General features: G+C 47.4%; 1 protein-coding gene across 1 annotated transcript in view; it reads right to left on the reverse strand.

Annotated features, from left to right (window-relative positions):
- CHAT (choline O-acetyltransferase) overlaps nucleotides 1-20,643 on the reverse strand; it is a 692,169-nt gene that overhangs the window by 242,487 nt on the left and 429,039 nt on the right. The gene's annotated exons all lie outside the window — the stretch shown is intronic.

Consider the following 20,643-nt stretch of genomic DNA (forward strand, 5'->3'; position numbering starts at 1 on the left):
TTTTTTTTTTAGTACTTACAGACACATCATGAGTTCTCTTGTTTCTTAACTGCATAGTTCTGATGTTCTGACATGCATCTCCGAAATCCTTCCTTATCACGGTCATTCTTTTTAACCAGGATGGTGTTAACTTAGTGTTAGCTTTCCTACCTCTACTCATTTCAAATGGCGACAGGCCAGTCGTACAGTGTGTTGTGAAACGGTGTGCATTAATCTTTTGTTTAACAGCTTCTTCCCATTTCATACCGTTTGCCCAAGCCCATCTCACAGCATCTTTAAGCACTCTGTTAAAACGCTCGACCACCCCATTAGTCTGTGGGTGATATATGGCGCTTCTTTTATGTACAATGGAATTTTCCACACACAATTTTTCCATTTCTCTTGAACGGAATTGAACTCCATTGTCTGTTAGTATGCTCTTGGGTAAACCTTCCCTTCCACATACTTCTTTTAAGAAATCAACTACCATTTTTGCAGTCATGCATGGTTTAATCATGACTTCAACCCATCTAGTCAAAAGATCAATAATTACTATACAATACTGTTGTTTTCCCTCACTGTAAATTGGACCTATTATGTCCATACCCAGGTCTTCCCAAATGTTACCTGGAAGTTCAGTAATCACCATGGGGTATTTCTCACTCACACATCCTCTATCACTCTCTTTGCAAAGGATACAGTCACGTATGACTCTCTCAGCCTGTAGATCATATCCTGGCCACCAGAATTCATCTCGTATTCTTCTCTTCGTCTTTACAATTCCTTGGTGGCCTTCATGACCTAACTCAATGATCTTCCGACGTAGGCTTACAGGTGGAACAATTCTGTCACTCCTCATAATTTTGTTATTTTCTACCTTCAGTTCATTCGCAACTTTCCAAAATTCCAACAGTCCATTTCTTCATATTTGGCCTTGGTCAAAGCATCACCACTTAAAATGATGTGTTTCAACTTATTGAATGTGTCATCCAACTCCTCTGCTTCGTTCCATTCCTTTTCCGATATAGATAGTTCTTCAATATTTAACACAACCTCGGATTCCATATCTTCAATGTCATCTACTTCCAAGACATTAGTGAGTCTTGATAAACAATCAGCAGCACCATTTTTCGTGCCTGGTACATATTTCACTATACCATTGTACTCTTGCAGAAGTATGACCCATCTTTTCATACGATTTGAGACATTGTCTAAACCCTTACTCATTATGACATGGACTAATGGTTTGTGATCTGTGCGAAACTCCACTTCTGTTCCCCAAATGAAATTTCGAAATTTCTTTGCCGCCCATTTAATGGCCAACATCTCTTTTTCAATGGCTGCATATGTTTTTTCAGCTCCCTTCAGCAATCTGGATGCAAAGGCTATCAATCTCTCTTTACCATCGCTTTCTTGTGTGATAACTGCACCAAGACCTACATTGCTGGCATCTGTCGTGATAACGGTTTTCTTACCACTCTTGAAATTCCTCAATGATGGCGCTTTATTCAGTTCGTGTTTTATCCACTTAAATTCTTCTTCACATTCTGTATCCCATGCAAATGTTTTCTTCTTCAATAATTCACGTAGAGGAACGGTATGTGTAGCAAAATCACGCATGAATTTTGAATAGTATTCAGCCATGCCGACGAATGTACGTACTTCCTCTTTAGATTTAGGCCTTGGCATATTTTCTATTGCTTCTAACAGTTGTTTCTTGGGTCTTACTCCCTCTGCCGATATAGTATGTCCTAAATATTCTTTTTTAAAATGTATTTTATTTTATAACGACCACACAGTGCAACAGAACATAAATAGAACACATCAAGCCACAACAAAGGCCAAACAACAGATATGAAAAAGAAAAGAAAGAAAAAACAGAACAGAATTAACTTAACAATCCCCTTCCCTCCCCCCTATGAGCCTGTAGGGTGTCCACCATCATTGTCCGTTCCGTGTGGTGGGGTTCCGTCGCTCTCAGATCCAGCCGAGGTCGACCCCGTACTAAACAGTTCAGCCAATAGCACCTTCCATGCCGTGAGGGAGCTCACCTCTTCCTCCCCTCCCGCCCTGCTGGCCTCCCACCATGCTGTCGTCTCGGCGGCAGCCCATTTCTGGAGGTCACGCCACCATACCTCCACCCGTGGCCTCTGACAATTCTTCCATCCCATGGCTATTCTGCGTTTGGCAAGTGTATAAGCCAAATCTTTAAGCTTCTCCACGTGCCGAAGCTTGCGCGCCCTGGGGTACCCTCCAAGCAAACAGGCCCAGGCCGAATCTATCTTAAGTACAATGCCCCTCCCTGCCAGCTTCTGCGCCACTTCACTCCAGTAGGTTGCAATCACAGGGCAGGCCCAGAACATGTGAATCATATCAGCGTTCTCTGTGTTACACTTGGGACACGCCTGGCGCCCAGCGTCTCGAAATCTGGAAATTCTCAGGGGGGTCATGTATGCCCTATGCGTGATATATAGTTGTATCTGTTTAAACCTGGCATTCCTCGATACTTTTTTGTGGTACCCCAGGGCGCGCTCCCACTGCCCATCCGCCATCGGGGCCCCCATCTCTGTTTCCCATTCCAACCTCAGGTACCCCAAATCCTTCCCAACCTTTGCCATCAGCATCTCGTACAGCCTGGAGACCTCATGCCCGCCCTCGGATGCGTCATACATAATCTCCAGCGTCGCATCCGGCTCGTCAGCCAATACGGTCTCGGGCCAAGTGCTCCGGACCTCCCTGACCACTCTGTGGAACGTCATGTATTGCCCCGCATGCAGCCCCGCCCCCGCCTCCAGATCTGCGAACTCCGCCAAGGCCCCATCCTGCCAAATGTCCCCCAAAGTGACCAGCCCCACTGACTCCCAGTATGTTCGCAGGATGGCCCTAAGCTGTCCGTCTTCCCCTGCCAAGGCCACCAGCGGCAGCTGCGGCATGCACGGCAGGGGATCCCCCATCATCCGGCAGGCTCTTCGCCACATGTTCCTGCCCAACGCTAGCATCTTAGGACGCCCCCTCATCCATGTGCTGGATACCCAAATAATCTCTCGCAGGTAGAAGGGGGAGCAGTCCTTTCCCAACAGTCTATGTTCCGGGGTTTCGTCGTCCGAAAGCCACTTGGCCACGTACTGCAGCTGCGCTGCCACGTAGTAGGCCTCAAAGTTCGGCAGCCTCACGCCGCCTTTCTCATAAGCCTTCTGCAATTTCCACAATGCGACCCTGTTACGCGTGCCCTGCCATAAGAAATCTCTACATACCCCATGTAGTCTAGCAAAAAACCCCTTGGGTATCATGTATGGAATGTTATTGAAATAATGCAGCAGCCTAGGTAGCACGACCATCTTAAGCATAGCACCCCGGCCCATCATCGCTAAGGGTAGTTTCTCCCAAAACCTCATGCACTTCTCGATCCTCCCCACTGCCAATTCAGTATTGTGCCTGTGTTCCTCCCCGGTCGTGTGATATACGTCTATGCCAAGGTACCGAAAGGTGCTTGTCGCCCATGGGATTCGCAATACTGGCAACCTCTCAGCCGGTATCCCCACATAGCCGCCCAGCGGGAACAGGGTGGATTTCCGAGGGTTGACCGCTATACCAGAAAGCCAAGCAAACCTCTCCATCACCTCCAAGACATATTGCAAGTTCTCTTCAGGGTATTGGAGGTACAACAGCATATCGTCGGCATACAGGGATATCAGATGGCTCTCCCCCCCCACCTCTATGCCCACCGGGTCATACTGTTGCCGGAGGTAAATTGCCAAGGGCTCAAGGGCCAGGATGTACAACATTGGGGACCAAGGACATCCCTGCCTGGTGCCTCTACCTAACTGCCACCTATCCGACACTACTGCCCCCGTACGAACTCTGGCTAGAGGCGCGCTATATAATAATTCGGCCCACCTCCTGTACCCTGGCCCCATTCCGAAGTGATCCAGTGCCGCCAACAGCCACGGCCAACGAACAGAGTCGAACGCCTTGACCGCATCCAGCGCCACTATCGCCATTTCGCCGTTCTTGCTACATCCCCATTCGACCACTCTGTGTAGGCGTCTATGGTTGTGGGTAATGTTCCTGTCCGGGACATAGCCCGTCTGGTCAGGGTGAATCAGCTTGCCTATCACTCTCCTCATTCTAGCCGCCAAGACAGCTGTTAGGATCTTGCTGTCCTGGTTCAGCATTGACAAGGGTCGATAGGAGCCGCAACCGTGTCCCGGTGTATTGTGCTTGGGGAGTGGCACTATGACCGCTTCCCTGAGTGATTCTGGTAGCTGTCCCAGCTCAAACGCCTCATTAAACATGTCCAGCATGGGTGGGAGTACCTCCTCCCCATACGCCTTATAAAACTCGCTGGGGAACCCGTCCGCCCCCGGGGCCTTGCAAGTGGGCAGCTGTCGCACTATTTCTCTGAGCTCTTCCAGAGTGATCGGAGCATCCATCTCCTCTCGCTCTTCATCGCTGATTCTGGGCAGGCCTATATCCCCGAGTACTTCATCTATCTCCTCTCGGCTCCCCCCTTCCCGATCTTCATACAATGTTTGGTAGTATTCTGCGAATGCCCCATTTACCCCTTCTTGCGTATCGATCTCCGCACCCCCTTCAGTGATGACTGATCGGATCGGAGCCCTAGGGGTTTCGCTCTTATATAGCCAAGCGAGGAGCCTGCCTGTCTTGTCCCCACCCGCATGCAACCTCTCAATGTACTTCGTATAATTCAGGTTACAAAGTCTGTCCCAATGCCCAGAGCACCGCTGCTGCAGCTCAGTAACTACTTCCACATCGGTCCCACCCTTCTCCAATTCTTTTTCCAGCTCGATCTCGGCCTCTCGCAGGTCGGTCAGGATTCCGCCCATTAATCCCTTGGACTTCGCGATAGCAACTCCCCTCATCACCACCTTAAAAGCCTCCCACAAAGTACCAGCCGATTTGACACTCCCTGTGTTCGACTCAAAGTACGCGACTATCTCCTCCCTCATGTCCTCCTTGAATACTGGATCCCGTAGCGCTTCCGCCCGAAGGCGCCATGTTGGAATCCGTGCACGTGGGGGGCGCAGCCGCCAATGCATGATTAGGGGCGAGTGGTCCGAGAGGACCCTCGCCCTGTAGTCAATCTGTTCACACTCCGTAAGAATGTCTGGAGTGGCAAAAAAGTAGTCGAGCCTCGTGTGCAGTTGGTGCGGAGCCGAATAGTGCGAATACTGCCTCCCACCCGGGTGTCTCGCTCTCCACACGTCTACCAGGCCTAGATCCGCTAGCAGCGACTGCAACACCTTGGCCGCTGGGCTGGGCCTAACCATTTTGTCATCCGACCTGTCCTCCCTGGGGTTAAGCACACAATTAAAGTCTCCACCCCAGATTACTGTGCTCCCCATCCCTTCACCGAGTCTCGCGCACAGTGTCTTGAAGTAAGTCGCTGTGTCCTGGTTGGGCGCATACGTGTTTATGATACAGACAACTCTACCTTCCACAATCCCCCGAACCATGGCCAGCCGCCCGTCCGACTCCACAACCTCCCCCAAGAGCTTGAACGGGACATGTGGTGCAACCCAAACCAGCACACCCCTGGCATACGCAGAGAATGTGGATCCAACCACTGTCCCCCTCCATTTTCTCCGCACCATTTCAAGTTTATCCCGTGTCAAATGCGTCTCCTGTAACAAGGCCACGTCTATCCTCTGCCTCTTCAAATACAACATGACCTTATTACGCTTCAGGTAGCTATTCAACCCTCTAACATTCCATGTCAATACCTTAAGGTCTCCCATGATTTATCCGTAGCTCCCACTTCCCCCTCTGGTCTGATCGCCTCCCCCCAGTCCCGACTACATCCCTTCTCAGTTTCTTCCCCAGGCTCACATAACAACTAACACCCCCCACCCCCCTAACCCAACCAACCGCCCAGCTCCATCCCTGGATCTCAGGCATCCCCGTGTTCGGTTCTCTACGGAAGCCCCCGTAGAGAACCCGACAGGGTGTCACACCCCACACAGTGACTAACCTAACCACACACTGGGGTACGAATAAAACGGCCCTCGGATGCCCCCTACACATTTATATCCGCGCTCGCGGACCATGTTCGAAACAGTTAAAAAGTGCATCCCCATCACAAAGTGGCAAAGACTATATTCCAGTCCAAATGTTCAAAGTCCGCCAGGCCCACTGTTTCACTTAACTCTCCCTGCTCCGTCCGCCATCTGCTCATCAGGCTCCTGAGGGCAGTTCTGCGCATCGAGCCATTCCATGGCCTCCTCAGGGGTGTCGAAAAACAGCGTCTTAGCCTTGAAGAAGACCTTAAGTTTGGCTGGGTAGAGTAACATATACTTGAAACCGGCCGTCCGCAGGCGCCTTTTGACCGCCCCAAAGTTCATCCGACTGCGCTGCACGTGTAGAGTGTAGTCGGGGTAAGCAGAGATGGTTGCCTCCCCTCGCCGTATGGTGCCCCCTTTACGAAAATGTTCCAGAATCTTCTCCCGGTCTTTGTAGTTGAGGATCTTGGCGATCACGGGCCTGGGCGGATTACCCGGCGGTGGCCTTCTGATCAGGGCCCTGTGTGCCCTCTCCACTGCAAATCCCTGCGTTAGGGCACCTCCGGTGATCTCCTGCAGCAGCAAAGTCTCAATAAAATCTGTGGGATTCTGGCCCTCAGCTCCCTCCGGTAGGCCCACAATCCGGATGTTGTTTCTGCGGGCCCGACCTTCTGCCTCTTCAGCCCTGCTTTCCAGGTTGCCTACCCTCTGCACCAGGGCATGGATCTCTCGTTTGTGCGCGGTGCATTCCGCCACAGTCGGGCCCATCTCCTTCTCCAGGGTCTCTGTGCGCTCGGCCAGGGTTCGCACATCTTGCCTCAGGAGGTTCACGTCCTCCTGTACCGCCCCGACCTGAAGTTCCATCGCAGTTTTCAGTTCGGCCACCGCAAGTTGGAGTTTGGTCTCCCATGTCGCCTTCAGATCTGCGATCGCTGCCAGGACCTCCTGGTTCGTTCCTCCTGCGGCCATCTCCTTGGGCTGGGCCTTTTCTTTGCTCCTGGTCCCCTCGGTGCCAGGCGATGTCTTGGCAAATTCGTCGAGCGTGGGCTGTTTATTCTTCGCCCTCAGGAGCTTGCTCGTCATATCTTCGATCAGGAGCGTCCCTTCGATCTCGCTTAGGCCCCAGGCCTGGGGGCACTATGTCCCCCCGTCGCCACACAGTTTCGGCTACCTCCAGTCAAGCTTGCTTTCGCTGGATCGCGCTGAACGTGAACTGAGGGAATCGCCTCCAGAATCCGGTCCCCGATCCTTTGTCCCAACATCAAGCGACGGCAGCCATTTTGTCTGCCGGCGAAGCTCCGGCCCAAAAACTTCACGCGGCTCCTGAGTACACAAGCGCTGCACAATCCCGTATGAGAATGCATCCACATGTGCAGCCGAGCTTCGCATTTACAGTCATCACCGTCTATGCCACATCGTAGCGGCCGTTGCGCGGATTCAGCCGGATAATGTTCGGATCAGCGGGAGCTCCCGTTCAGGCACGTCCTTTCACATGGCGTCCAAGCCACGCCCCCAGTATGTCCTAAATATTCAATTTCACCACAGTACAGTTTCTTGAATACCTGTCGTATTTTCTCATCATGTGTTTCTTGGTCAGTAGCATGTATCAAAATATCATCCTGGAAGCATATAACACCATGATCTCCTTCAAACAGTTTATGCATGACCTTCTGGAAAACAGATGCAGCTGATATAAGCCCAAACGGTAGTCTCCTATACTGATATAGACCATCCGGCGTAATAAACGCTGTCATGCATCTGGATTCTTTGTGTAGATTCACCTGATGGTATGCCGAAGTTAAATCAAGGGTGGAGAAATGCTTCGATGGACCAATCGTGGAAACTATTTCATGAATGTTTGGAAGTGGGTGTCTGTCAGGAATTACACATTTATTCAGTTCACGCATGTCAACACATATTCTCAACTTCCCAGATTTCTTCCTTAAAACAACCAACGGGGACACCCATTCGCTGGCATCAACACTTTCTATGACTCCTTGTTCAACTAAATTTTTTTATTTCATTCTTGACTTCTTCTCTCATAGAAAGAGGAATATTCCGTAATTTCTGCGCCACCGGAATACATCCTGGTTTCATTCTGATTTTATGTGAATATCCACGTAAACACCCAATTTCATTCTTGAACACCTTCTTCATTATTTCTTCCATTTTCTCATGTGTCATATGTTTTCTTGTTTGATCATTTTCAATATTCATCACTGACTCATCAGCATTGGCATCCAATCTCACTCTGAGTTTGCTCTGATGGGTCCAGCTTAATAAAGGAATTCTCCCAGATTTTGTAATGTAAATCTTCCCATTCGCCTTTCTGTTTTTAAATTTGAGTGAACCCCAAAACCATCCAATGATATCTATTTTAATACCACCATAGGCTCTGGGTCGAATGTCAGGTTCATACAAATATTCATGTTTCTTTCTGTCCCACATCTCTTGTGGTATTAGTGTATATTTAGCACCAGAATCAACCATCATGTGCATATTCACTCCATCTATACACACCATGGCTTTAGGGCTTTCTATTTCTTCTTCCTGTTCTTCATCAGATATAGCAAAAACACATTCATCATCATCAATATTACTGTCATTATCACTGCCAATCCAATTCATGGAAGTATTTGATGCTTTGCAACATCTGGCATAGTGGCCCTTGCCCTTGCATTTGCCACATATCATTTTCAAAGCAGGGCATTCAGGATTATCGGCCCAATGGTCAGTGCTGTCACACCTAAAACATCTTCCCTCATTTCTTCTTCGTGGGTTGCCACCTTGTCTGCGTGGACTTCTTCTCTTCTCATTTACTTTGGTTGCACCTCTGCCCTTTCTATTTCCATTCCACGATGAATTACGATGTTTTCCTGATTTGTCTCTGCTGCTAGTTACATCCATCACCTGGGTTATTGATTCATTGCTTTTATTTGTGTTCATAGTGTTATTACTCTTAGGAGTTTCCTGTCTAATCTCCGCAGACTGCATCCTGTTTTCTAGTTCCTGAACACATTTTTCCGTATGTTCAACTTCTTTGGCTATCCTCAGAACTGTGTCAAGGGGTGGGTCATCTTCAGCCCACAATTTTTCTCTCACCTTGCCGCTTCTGCACTCTAACAAGAATTGGTCACGCAGTCTCTCATCCAATTGTGCATTGAATTTACATGTTCTGGCTAATTTTCTTAGATTAGTTATGTATTGTTCAACAGTTTCGCCCTCCTCTTGAATTTTCTTTCCGAATTTGTACCGTTCTAGTATAGTGCTTAATTTCTTTTCATAATGTTTACCCATTTTCTTCACAGAACATTCATAGTCATTTAAATCTGCACTCTCTTCTGGCAACAGTTCTGGTAGATCTTCAAATTTTTCTTGCCCAGCCGGTCCTAAGCAGTGTAACAGGAGAGATTTTCTTTTCTCTATACTACAATTTGGACCGCACACTACTCCTGCATAGTGTTCAAAGGCCTTGATCCATCTCTTCCACGGTATTGAGGGTTCCCCTACATCCGTCAAAAAGAACATGGGAGGTAGAACACCACTGAATGCCATTTTGAATGTCCTTTTAAGACTTAGCCTAATTAATAGTGCGCACAATATTGGCAGTGTACTTCTGTGGTGACTCAAAATCCGGTTCACATTCACTTTTCAATATCAGTGTTTCCCATTACAATGCATTTCACGCCGTCTACATATCACTCTTGCCCTGCTATTAAAAGTAGTTTGCTAACCGGAGTTCACTTGCTCATCTATAACGTGGTCTACGGTATAAAACTTCCGTGTACCCAACTGTGGGCTGGTTGAGTGGGCGGGGTATTCTCCTGGACTGTTTCCAGTTTGCACAACGAAAGCATTTACTTGATGATGTGGTCTCCGCAGGCGATAGAGTTATAAGGTGGCCGCTGCTACGTTCATGGGAACGGAGCGGCCACACTCATCGCTGGGCCACTGCCACGCTCGGGAAACAGAGCGGAGCGGCCCGGTTCCCCTGGAAATGTTCTCCGGGAGCTGAATGCACGGGCGGAAGGAGGCGGTGGAGCCCGAATCCTCGTCGCCACTTGAAGTATATTTCACACGGAGGCACGGTAAGGTAAGTTATATATTTATTATATATATTATGTAGAGGGGATCAATAGTTATGTGGTAACAGGCTCCACCGGCTGACGACCCTTTCCGTTGGTATTTCAAAGTCGCCTCCGCTCGCTCACACTCGATGCGTCCTCTGCACTATGACGTGCTTCAATGGATCACCTCTCGCGCTTGCCCGGTCACGAGCTCTGTGATCTTTAGCTGGATTGTTTATACTACAGATGACAAAGCCCATGGCAAGCATGAGGGGTTTCTTTTTGGGCCTGAGAAATGCTATCTGCAGACCACTTACAGCATTCAGTGTTTCTCTGGATATAGCTTTGAATAGGAGAGATTTCTTGAAGCAGAAACTGCTGCCGGGACTGACACATAGCAGAGAATCACTCCTTCTGCACAGATAAGCCCCACACACGTTTAGGGTCCAGCGAGTCTACACTCACAACCTATTTGCACGGGAAGATTCATTTCTGTGAATCAACCTACCTGCAGACCACAGGGATATTGTACACTGCACTGTAAATGATGCACAGAAGTGAACAAACAAATTGATAAATTAGGCGCGTGCAATGAACCAAGGAACCCACTTCATTAAAATGATTCCTATTTAACTGAAAAAAAGAAATGGCCCCTAAAATGGAAAGCTATGTTCTGGTGCATTCTGTGCGAGATTGTTTTCCATCAGCCAAAGTGACACCATGTTTTGTGTTCCTTTGCTTGTTCACTTTTGTTGCTGCATTTTCAGAGGCTAAATGAGAAGAGATTGAGAGATTACAGCCCCTGAAGCTGGGTATGGGGGGCAAATTAAATGTAATCAAATTGAATCTTTTGCCTAAAATTCATTATGCTGGTAGTAAATAACCTTACACTTGAAGCTTACAGATGAACTATTTCTTAAAATGTAAGCATGTTTCTAATAGTGTCCTTTGGGAATCAGGATGTTCCCATTTTCCTTGTAAAGACTGACTATGACTGCTGGTGGTTTGGTCTCCCTGATGTTAAGAGATTCTGTGACAGTTTTCTTATCATTCAGTCTTGCTGCTTTTTTCAGATGCTATATACAGACTCTGCAAACTGTATCAGCATTGCAAAGACGGCCCATTGAATTGTCCCCGTTTGAGGTAGATCTGAGGTGGTGAGGTAAGTCCTCATATCCTTATATCTTTACTGATTGAGTTTGGCTGCTGACATGTTGATTTTTGAAATACGCAGCATTCATTTGTTCACCGGACTGAGAGAAAATGTTTTCGAAAGTACTTGGTTACAAATTCTGGCACATATTCGGAAAGGTGATTCTAATTTAAGTGATAGGCTGCTCCTGTAAAAGAAATGCTTTGGATACTACTGGAATCTCGACTGAACTCAGACTTGGACTCTGCAGAAAGACTCTACTTGCTGGAAGTGTGAAAAAACGAGTGGAACATGTTTACATATATTTGTGGAATGTAAAATTATTCGAATTTTGCCATGCCTCCTCTTACTATAATTAGCAAATTATGATAAAGCCCTTGCCGAATTTACTATGCCGTCATAGCCTGCGTTGAACATATATTTACCAAACAGAAGAAGATGGCATGTTTTCTTTCTCTGTTACTTTTTTAATATATGTTTTTCATAGTGAATTGTACATCCTATATATAATTCTCTTAGGATGTCTGTGCATTGAGAAATGTGCCTGGAAAGCAACCTATAATCCTCACTTAGGTAATGTTTTGCCTTCTCGATTCTCATAGGAGTATTTGAAATGAGTGGAATAGGAGTGCTCCAGAATGCCCATCTTGAAATGCTAATCTTCTATAAGAGAATTAATTATATAGTTATTCTAGGCTTTGATAGTGTGCCTTGCTTGATGAATGGGAATATAATGGGTGATACTCCAGCAGTGGAGACATGGGAGAGAGGGCCGTAAAAGTCAACCCTCGATTATTTTTTTGTAAGCGAGGGAATGGCAGAAGAAATAACATCAATGAAGGTGATAAAAACCACCCAAAGCGATCATAATTTAGTCTCTCTTACCTGGAACCGACCCACTCTCAAGAAAAAGGCACAACCAAATCACCCTTTTGAATTGGAGCCGGGCAGAACACAGCTGAGAATGATACCAAAGACATAAAGACACTGACAGATGTCATAAAACCCCACCCTAGCGCCTTGAATGACCATTTAACAGAATATAGAGAATTTATGGAAATTTACAGACTGAAAGTCAATTGCCAGGGGAAACCGTTCTATAAGAAACACATATATGATATAGAAATAGATGGAAAAAAAGAGCTCTAACGAAAAATTGCAGAAAGATAGGAAACGTAAATGAGAAAGAACAGAAGCGAAAGTTGAGGTCACTGAAAAATAACTATAGGAACTGGGTGAAAATCCACAGAGCAGTGCTGGACCAAAAGGATGCTGAAACCATGTTGAAGACCCTAGGGCAGCGAAATACCAGAGGTTTTTGGTCATTAATAAATGAAGTGGACAATCCGCAAAAGACAATGACCAAAAACATGGTAACAGAAAGCCAATGGGAAACACATTACAGCTCCTTATTTGAGAAGAAAATGGCATCCAAATCACCAGAGCTTCCCAAAATTCAACCTTGGGATCTAAGCTTTGAGCATTCGGAGATACACGACTGTATAAAGAAATGCAGTGAGTCAAGGGCAGCAGGGCCGGACGGACTATCAAACCAGATGTTGAAAGAAAACATAGAGGAATGGTCCATATTCTGTGACAGGTTATTTCGAAACATTACGCAAGAAGCAAAAATACCACTGACATGGAAAGAAGGTATAATTGTACCGATCTTCAAAAAAGGATGTCGGCTAACACCAACGAATTACCGGCCAATCGCCCTGTTGGATGTAGTGGGGAAGATCTTCGCTACCATGTTACTACAAAAGTTGAATGCCTGGCTAAAGGAAAGCAACTCAATCGACATCAGACAAACAGGCTTTGTTAAGGGTGTAGAGTGCAGCCTAAATCTGTTAATACTAAATTTGCTCAAAATGGAAGCGATCAGATCGGGACAGAAGGTATACCTAGCCTTAATAGACCTGGCCCACGCGTTCGACGGAGTAGATCGCGAAACTCTCTGGCAGAACCTGAAAGATCGAGGATGCCCTATGAGCCTCATCTTGGCAATAAGAGAACTGTACTCGCAAACGACAGTAAAAATCCGACTAGATGCACAAGGAAACTATTCAAATGCAATACCAACTGCCCGGGGAATAAAGCAAGGCTGCCCCCTAGGCGCAACACTATTTAATTTCTACATATCCGAAGTGGGAAAAGCATTTGAAGAAGTCAGAAGTACCCCCCCTACACTGAATGGAACTAAAGTCAGCTGGCTCCTATACGCAGATGATATTGTGATATTAGACCTTACTCCAATAGGCCTGCAATGCAAACTATCGGCCCTGAAAGAATACACGGCGAAGACGGGCCTAGAAGTCAACACAGCAAAATCAGAGATCCTGACCTTTGAAAATCTAAAAGGGGCAGCCTCAAGAAAACATCAATTCCAGTGGTCACTAGGGAAAGAAAGAATCCAAAAAGTAAAGAGCAGTAGATACCTGGGAGTACACATTAATTCCAGTTTACATGACGAACCAATGGTATCTCAAACGCTAAGCAAATGTAAGCAATTAACGGCACAAGCATGGGCAGTCCACAACAACTATGGGAAATTCTCTTACAGGCCGGTGATAAATTTCTATAAAAACAAGGTAATTCCAGCCCTTATATTTGGAGCGGAATGCATGTTTGGATGCTCAAGCGAAATCTGGTCAAGGTGCGAGGGGTCGTTTTGGAAAAAGATTTTGCAAATTCCAACAAGCTATCCAACGGCATGTGTACTTTATGAAGTAGGAAAACCAACTCTGGATGCAAAATCACTTGGAACATGCTGACCTTATACAGCAAGACGATCGAGGTCCAAGCTCCACAATTCGAAATACTGGCAGAGCATGAAAAAGAGCGACCAAAGCCGATACTCCAAAAATGGAGACTGAATTGCAAAAAAATATTACAAGAGCTAGGAGCAGAGGAGAACCAGTTGACCACCAATCCAAACGCTGTGAAAGTAATGGAACACGATTGGATCAAAACAATTGAGAAAAGAAACTCCCATAAATGTATGACAAATCATCCTGGCGAAGCTAAGGGAAGAGAGCAGATATTACAATATTTGGAAATGTTTCCATGCAAAGTTCTAAGAAGATCTTACCTAAGATTTAGGTTGAACTTGTATGAAACAAGAGAAGTGGAAATGCACAGAAAGAAACTGCTGAACAATGATTTAAAATGCCGCTTCTGCCAAATAGAGAATGAATCGTTGAAACACTTGGTTCTGCACTGCAGCGAACTCAAAGTTCTGAGAACTGAATATTTGGCCACCGAAAGAGATATAGTCGCAACATATAGCGAGGAAGAGTGGTGGTGCCGCTTACATTGTAGCGCCCATAAAAAACTGTCGCTGGCGCTCACATTGTTTCTACAACAGATGGAAATTAAGATGCGAGAAATGGAGTAAGAAATGCAGGAAATTGCCTGCTTCCAAAAGAAATAGGTTGAAGCCGGCGTGATCCCTAGAAGGGCCAAGTGGCTCCAGACAAACCATGATGGAGTGGAGTGAAAGGGAGCGGCTTCCCATGAAATTGTAAAACGTTTTAGAAGAAATACATATTTAAGATTTTACAAGCTAAGCTTGCTAGGGATGAGAATGATAATGAAAATGTAAGAATTTTTTCAAAAGTTTGTACAAACTAAATGAAAAAAAAAAAAAAAAAATAGTGTGCCTTGCTCAGTAAGACAAAGGTAATGGTCTTTACACTCGAAGTGAGCATTGGAAAAGAACATTGTACAGTTTGAAAAAGGGCAGTTTACAATGTTAGTACAATTATATAAATACATTTTTTTGTTTGTGCTTTTTAAGAGCTGCATTTGCCAAAAATAAACCAACTGCCCAACCCAAAATATGCATATTTTCCTCTGGTAAAGCTGCTGTCAGTAATGAGTGGGGTGGGTTTGGCAAACGTACACCTGACAAAGCAACTCAAAGCAACATATGAAGAGACAAAGACAGAGTGAGAAAGAGAGGTACAGGGAGTCAGAGAGAGGGAGAGGGAGAGAGAGATAGAGAAAGAGAGAGAGAGAGAGAGAGAGAGAGAGAGAGTAGATGGAGGGTATGTGTGTGTTTGTGATACATATATACTGGGCTGATTTACTAAGCTAAATAAGTGTCTTGAGTAAGACAAAATGTACTAAGGTAAAAAAAAAATGGAATTAAGGACTTAATCTCTTCAACTACTTATTTAGCTTAGTAAATCAGGCCAATACATATATCACTAAGATCTGTGAAGCAATGTTTCTACATTTCATTTTCTGTGTGTTAATCTAGTTGCTTGTACTTTCCTGTGTGGATTTTGGTAATTCCATTTTAGTTGGCTTGCTGGCCTCCTCACTGGCCTCTTTGAAAGCTGTTTTGAACTCAGCCGCACGCCTGATATCTGAGACAAGGAGGTTTGACCACATTACACCAGTTTCAATATTCCTACATTGGCTGCACCTACTTTTTAAGCTATTATGTATGGTTTACAATACTATGTACTTAAACAAACCATCCTATCTTTCTGAAACATTATATATATATTATGCTTTTGTGCTAGCGCAAGGCATAGCTAAGGCTAAGACGAACTTCCTATGGAGTTTCAGGAAAGGACTTTTCTTAATAACTTCCGAATGCCTGCATGAAAAAGTCTGCAAATATTCCAGAATAATATGTTGAGGCAGCTGCCTGTCCATGGAAAATGTCAGATTTGTTCATGAACGGCTTCATGGTTCAACAATGTTTACTTTCATTGCACTTTGAGCAGCTTTTAAGATGGCATTTCCATAGGGAAACAAAGAATTTTTCAGCCCAAATATCCCAAAATTGTCAGCTTCGATTTTGTTAATTCTTTTCAGGCACTCAACCCATTATTATGACCATACACAACATACACACTCACCCCATTATCATAACCACACACAACATAAGCAGTCACAGCACTGCATACACATTACAAACATACCACACAGAGCATACACACTCATCCTCCCTGTGTACACATTCCAAAATACACTCAAGTAAATAAATACATAATTCCAGCAACAATAGTCATCCAACATTAGTACAACCACAAACAGCATACACACTAACCTCCACTGCGTACACATCACAACATACAGTGAAGCAAGGAAATACATAATTTAGGTAAGGAAAGACATGGCAAGTTATTGAAAAATAACTAAACGCTACAGAAAAAACTAAACTAAGCAGCATATTACTGTAAAACATAATGTAGGCTTTCAACAATATACCAAAAAAATGATTCCCTTCGTTTTTCAAATGTATTCCATTCATACAAAAAATACTGTCAATTTGAATCTTAATTCTCTGGTGAAAACTAAAATGTAAGCCATGTTCAACTGAAAAGGTATATATATCTCTATTTACAGTTGTGCAAGCTAAATTTATTTTTCTATGACTCACACTTTTGCACATCCACATTTTACATGCTGCCAAACACAAAAACATAATTTTTCTGGAAATAATCATGCTAGGCATAGCTAGATCAGTTTTGATCTTAAAACAAAGTTCGGTTTTACTTCGATTACAATAAAACATGGCAGCTTTACAAAACTGTCACAATAAATGAAAAGTTTCTACAGAATTTCTTGCCAGTCACCTCAGCAAGCCATTCCACCCTAATTTTACCAAATGGGGAAACACTTGGCAGTCGGCGTATGTAATCCTCCAGCCAATACACCCAGGAGCTGCCAACAATTAAAATGTGCGTCCCTACATTTGAACAAAACCCTGTTAAAATAACTGCATGCGCAAGAAAAATACATATACAAATGTTTGCGTAATAATAGACACGTCTATAAAAATGTGCAAAATGTGAACTACAACAATTTGCATTGCATACAAAACAACATTTGTGGGGGCGTGGCCTGGAGCGCAAACTATGAAGCCGCTCCTGTAATGGCCTCCGTACGAGACCCGCGGCGATGATAAATAAATCACTCTAAAAGGATCGGTCTGCGGCATGCCTAGGCTTACAGGCAAGGCGACCCCCTGAGGCGTCGGCGGCTGCCCTGTAAGACGACTTTGCCATCCCTGAAGCCCGAATCCAGCCCGTTCCCCGGAGGCCCCCTGGCACCGCTCCCAAGATGGCGGCCGGGAAGTGATCTCTCCGTCGTCCCCAAGACGGAACGAAGTGAGCTGCGATCCAAATGCCCGACGGCTAGTTCCGGGCTGACATGGGCTCCCAGCCTGCCCGCCGAAATCACTAAGAGGCCCCCTTCTCCCCGTCGCTGATACCAGCTATCCGGAGCCCCAGCAGCGGCGTAGCAGCCTCCCCTCCCCCCATCACAGCGGTCCGGAGGCCCAGACAACTCCGCGAGGACGCAGCTCCCTACAGATGAGGCGGTGAGGCCGGTTACGGGCACCCACTCACCCAGTGACTGCGGGAGTGGACCCGCTGAGAGCCGGCAGTCAATCGACCCCCCGAGCCATCCTACCTGAGACCAGGGAGCGCTGGAGAACCACGGGCCTCCGAGTCAGCTGAGGGAAAGACGGTCGCTCCTCGTTCGGAGGGAGGGCCCGACCGACACACGGGGGCCGCGTCTCTGGAGCTCCAGCCCTGCCTTTGGTTGTGGCCGAGCGGCCTCCTCCAGGATACTGCGGGTGCTGCCCTGCCACCCGACTCCAGGATCGCGACTTGGGAGTTGAGGCGTTCCGGGGGCCCCTTCAACGGCCCACCCTCCATCAGACGACCCGGCTCCTTCCAGAGGCGCCCCGGCCCACTCTCCTTTGCTGGGCCCCACAAGCCGGGCCCACGGACATCCCGGAGGATCTTACCCAGGAGCAGCTGCTAACACACGGCTCCCCAGCTCCTGAGCCCTGAGCCCAACCCAGCGAACCCGGATGAGGTAAGGAAACCTCCTGGGACTTGAAAGGGATATATCCACCCACTGTGGTCCAAAGGACCGAACTGTTTCCCCCGTCCGACCAGAGATCCCCTGGTAACCCGCCTGAGAACCCCCCCGATCTCTGGGACTTCCTGGGGTGCCCCAGCCCACTCCAGCTGCACACAGGGGCCGTGTCTCTGGAGCTCCAGCCCTGTCTTTAGTTACGGCCAAGCGACCTCCTCCAGGATACCGCGGGTGCTGTCCTGCCACCCGGCGCCAGGATCCCGACTCGGGAGTTGAGGCATTCCAGGGGCCCCTTCAACGGCCCCCCCTCCAACAGATGATCCGGCTCCTTCCAGAGGCGCCCCGGCCCACTCTCCTTGGCTGGGCCCCCCACAAGCTGGGCCCTCGGACATCCCGGAGGATCTTACGCGGGAGCAGCTGCTAACACACGGCTCCCCAGCTCCTGAGCCCTGAGCCCAACCCAGCGAACCCGGATGAGGTAAGAAAACCTCCTGAGACTTGAAAGGGCTATATCCACCCGCGGTGGTCCAAAGAACTGGACCGTGTCCCCCGTCCGACCAGAGATCTCCTGTTACCCTGCCTGAGACCTCCCCGATCTCTGGAACTTCCTAGGGCGCCCCAGCCCCCTCCAGCGGCCCATATTCAATCCTGAGTCCCGGCCCCAAGGCCCCCCCAGCTGGACACATACCGCCTACCCTCCAACAGAACCCTACATTGGCTGCGCTGCCTCTGCGGCCCTCTTTCTGACGCCACGAAAACAAGGCCTAGTGATACTCATTGCATCTGGCGCTCGGCCTCTTCACCTGAGTCTACCTACCCCCCCTGGGTCCCTGACCTCTGGCCTCCGTGCTCTAATAAGCCTCACCCGAGAGCCTTAACCATCGCAGTCACTGCAGCCCGGAGCTCCTAATTCCGACACAAAGTCGAAGCCGACGAAACCAGCCAAATCCTCGGACATCTCCACTATGCTCTTGGCAGCGGACAGAACGAAGAAACCGGACCCTCCCCCTAAATTAACGCCACAAAAACCCCTTGAGGAGCAAGGTAAATTAGCCACTAAGGAAGACATCCAGGCCTTCATGCAGGACATCAAGGCGGAGTTCCGGTCTTGTATGTCAGAGCTCACCACGCAGATGGACCAAACGGATCAAAGACTGACCGAGGCTGAACAGAGGCTGGGCGAAGTGGAGGACCTGACCCAGAGCCACGACGCCTCGATCCTAGACATGAGACGGGAGATTCTGGCTCTGCAAAACAAGAATGAAGTAATGGAATTTAAACAAGAAGACCTAGAAAACAGGGCACGACGAAATAACCTACGCATCGGAGGAGTCCCATCGACCATTTCAGACAAAGAGCTGCCTGAATACATTGCCAATTTCTTCCAAGCTCTTCTCCCAAATATGGATAAAACCAAACTTATCCTGGACCATACTCACAGGCTACGACCAAGACAGGGAGTAGATTCAGACGGCCCCCCCGACCCAATTACCAGGGTCCATTTCTACGCTACGAAAGAGGCCATTTCGGCCATCAGCCGCACCAAAGACAAACTTTCATTCATGAGCTCCCCACTGCAAATCTTCCAGGACCTCTCGCTAACAACCTTACAGAAAAGAAGGTCACTTTGACCCCTAAAACTACTCTTACAGAGCCAGCAAATTCGCCACTCTCCAATTCACGTTTCAAGGAACCCAACGCAGGATCAGCCACCTAGAAGATGCCGAGTCAATCTTACACCCATGCTCCCTGGAGGCCCCGACGGCTCAGTCCCCGCAGCACTCGCCAGGAGAGTCAGAGCGACTACCCCAGCGACAGCAGCAACAGCCTTGGGCGAAGCCTCAGAGACACCGAAAGATAAAATGAGACCGCCCTACTGGGCACTTACGCAGACCGATCCAGAGATGAAACCAATTTCTGATATTGCCGCGGGTCCTGAGCAGCCCATACCCCACTCCAAGGAGTATATCACCAACTCACCCTTGGAGACCAGCCCTATTTTGTGGTTGGATCCCAGCCCCGTTGGCCGGGAGAACAGTTAGGGCCCAGTTGGCCCACTCATGTAAAAGTTTACCCTCCCGTTGGAGGATACAGGAAACCCAACCGCAGGAAAGCTTAGTTAACTCTGAGTCACGAAATGAGGACTGAATACCCCCAGCCCCCCCACGAGGAACAGAATTCCATCCCAGAGGACATTCAGGAGGCTCCCCCTCCACATCAGAAACTAAGGTTTCTATCGTTGAATGTTAGAGGACTCAACGCCCCACAGAAACGGAAAGTGATCCTAAAACGCATTCAGAATGACAAGGCCTCCATTGTCTTCTTACAGGAGACACACCTGATTCCGGCGGATTTCACGAGGCTCCGAGATCGGCAATTCTCACAACAGTTTTTGGCATCGAACGGAACAAAGAGGGGTGGCACAGCAATCTTATTTGCCAAAGGTCTGAAGCCGCAAATCCTGGACTCTAAGCTGGACCCCGATGGCCGCTTTGTAGCGGTGAAGTGCCGAATTTTCGGCCAACTATAGACATTGATCTCCGTATATGCCCCGAACAAAGAACAGGAGGCATTCTAC

Source organism: Ambystoma mexicanum, chromosome 8 (genome assembly GCF_040938575.1).
Source record: "Ambystoma mexicanum isolate Mex_15411 chromosome 8, UKY_AmexF1_1, whole genome shotgun sequence".
NCBI lineage: Eukaryota > Metazoa > Chordata > Amphibia > Caudata > Ambystomatidae > Ambystoma > Ambystoma mexicanum.